At 47.8% G+C, this 2500-nt stretch overlaps 1 protein-coding gene across 1 annotated transcript in view; it reads left to right on the forward strand.

Annotated features, from left to right (window-relative positions):
* GPR137B (G protein-coupled receptor 137B) overlaps positions 1 to 2500 on the forward strand; it is a 92676-nt gene that overhangs the window by 5722 nt on the left and 84454 nt on the right. The window lies entirely within an intron of this gene.

Genomic DNA, 2500 nt, shown 5'->3' on the forward strand with positions numbered 1-2500 from the left:
CCAGCCTGGGCAACAAAGTGACTCAAAAAAAAAAAAAAAAGAAATGTCCAAGATATTCAAGGGGCTTCTCTAGAGGAAACGACTTCAGTTTCACTCTTGATTCTCTAGGGGAAATATAACTTCGTTTCACTCTTGATTTTAACTATTTTCACATTATGAGTTGAGATAAATGGCCTTAGAGTTGATTCATCGAGGAGAGAGCGATGCTGCCTAGAGTTCTTTGAAAGCTGGCTGTACTGAGTGAAATGCTAGGTCACTGCAGAGAAGGAAAGGGAAGAGAAGTGGGGAGAGAGAGGGGCAGGGAGAGGGACAGGGAGATTGGTTTCCTTTTACAAACCCAGCTGGTTTCCTCAGTAGTTGTGTGTGGTTTCCAGCAAACCCACCTTTCACTTAGGACTGCTAATTAGGGGCAGAGATGAGGACTGCTGTCTGTAGCCCTAAGGATGGTTATTAACTGGGAGGCTGAGCTGGTGGTTGCAGCTGACACTGGAAATTCACCCGGCTCCGCCTCCCTGGAGATGTCCATCCCCATATCGAAGGCGGCTGTGGGCCACAGGCATTTCGTTCTCCAAAATCCTACATTCATCTGACTTCATTTACTGTTTGCAGCCACATAAGAAGTAGAAACACAACTTAATTTCCAGATTCGAAGACTGAAGTTTGGACAGAAAAAATAACTTGCCCCGTGTCACCCAGCTGGCACAGGGAGCTGGGATCCAACACCAATGACTCCAGGACCACGGTCTGTCTCCCTAAGACAAGTATACCCACCTCGATTCTCTGCCTGTCAGGCCTTCTCCATTTTCCCACCTGCTAAATAAATCACACCTGGTTCCACCTCTCCTTCTTTCCTCCCCTAACCCATGACTCTGTTGTTGTTGTTGTTGTTGTTGTTGTTGTTGTTGTTGTTTTGGAGACAGAGTTTTGCTGTTGTCGCCCAGGCTGGAGTGCGGTGGCACCATCTCGGCTCACTGCTACCTCTGCCTCCCGGGTTCAAGCGATTCTCCTGCCTCAGCCTCCCAAGTAGCTGGGATTACAGGCACGTGCCACCAAGCCCGGTTAATTTTTGTATTATTAGAGGAGATGGGGTTTCACTGTGTTGGCCAGGGTGGTCTTCAATTCCTGACCTCAGGTGATCCACCCGCCTCGGCCTCCCAAAATGCTGGGATTACAGGCGTGAGCCACCGCGCCCAGCCATATCCCGTGACTTCGTAAAGCACTCTGTGGTTGTTTCTGGGTTATTTTCACTTCTTCAACTGGGAGGTAAGTTTTTTGGGGTCAAACAGCAGGTTTTCTACTTTGTTTTCATCCTATCCCAAATTGCCTGGTACTAATCTGGGCACATAAGACATGTTTGGTAGTTGATGAGCCAACAGGGAACCCACAAATGACATTGTATTAGAAAACCACAGGCTTTGGGCTCGAGGAATGACCCTTCTCTTGTACAGTCCTATCCACGCCTCAACAGCCCTCTCGTAGCTCGGTGGATCTCAGCTGAATGTCGCTGAGCCAGAGCTTTCCCCAAGCCCAAGTGCTGTCCCTGGCTATTCCTCCTTGGAGCATCTCTTTTTCCTCCTTCATCGGACTTACTACAACGTGTACTCATAGGCTCATTTGAGTATCTTCCTTATTTTCTCCACTAAAACGTGAACCCAGCTACTGGGGAGGCTGAGGAACGAGAATCGCTTGAACCCAGGAGGCGGAGGTTGCAGTGAGCCGAGATAGCGCCACTACACTCCAGCCTAGGCAACAGAGCAAGACTCCATCTCAGAAAATAAATAAAATAAAACTCTGGAATGCTACAAAAGAAACCAATAGTAATGGTTAAGTGTGGGACCTGGGCAGGTGGGGACAGAGGAGCAAGGGAATGTTGCAACTTTCCAACTGTCTTGCTCCATGCCTAACACCAAGTAAATCTTTAGTAAATTCAGTAAATTAAGTACATCTGTTGATGGATTTGATTAACTAATGATCTTGAAACCAACACATTGGACAAGCAACAGGTTGCAAATGTGCTTTGAAGACAGATGAAAGCACACGCTGAACAGGGCCTGCTCCAGTGAACCATCATCTGCCTGCATCTTTCCTGTTCCAGCTCAAGACCAGTCTGGATACCTGGGTCTTGTTTTGTTTTGCTCCCCTTGGGAAATGTCAGTTCATTGGTCATTACAAGGATAATAGGAGTTACTTCCCGACTGCATGAAAAGTACATAGAAAAAGCCTGGCACAGAGAGAGAAGCCACTGAGCAGCAGGAATGATGATCACAGGCAATCTTCCCTTCCGCCACCACTCACCTCAGACGACCTGGTGAGCCTTGTGTCACAGGCTGGGTATTTCCCCCGGAATTCACATGTTGAAGCTCTAACCCGCAGTACCCAGAACGTGACTGTATTTGGAGAAAGGGCCTTCTCTCCAAACAGAAGGAGGTAATTAAGGTAAAATGAGGCCATCAGTGTGGGTTCTAACGCGATATGACTGGTCCTGATGAGAAGTGGAGAT

Source organism: Colobus angolensis, unplaced genomic scaffold (assembly GCF_000951035.1).
Source record: "Colobus angolensis palliatus isolate OR3802 unplaced genomic scaffold, Cang.pa_1.0 Scaffold148, whole genome shotgun sequence".
NCBI classification, from domain to species: domain Eukaryota; kingdom Metazoa; phylum Chordata; class Mammalia; order Primates; family Cercopithecidae; genus Colobus; species Colobus angolensis.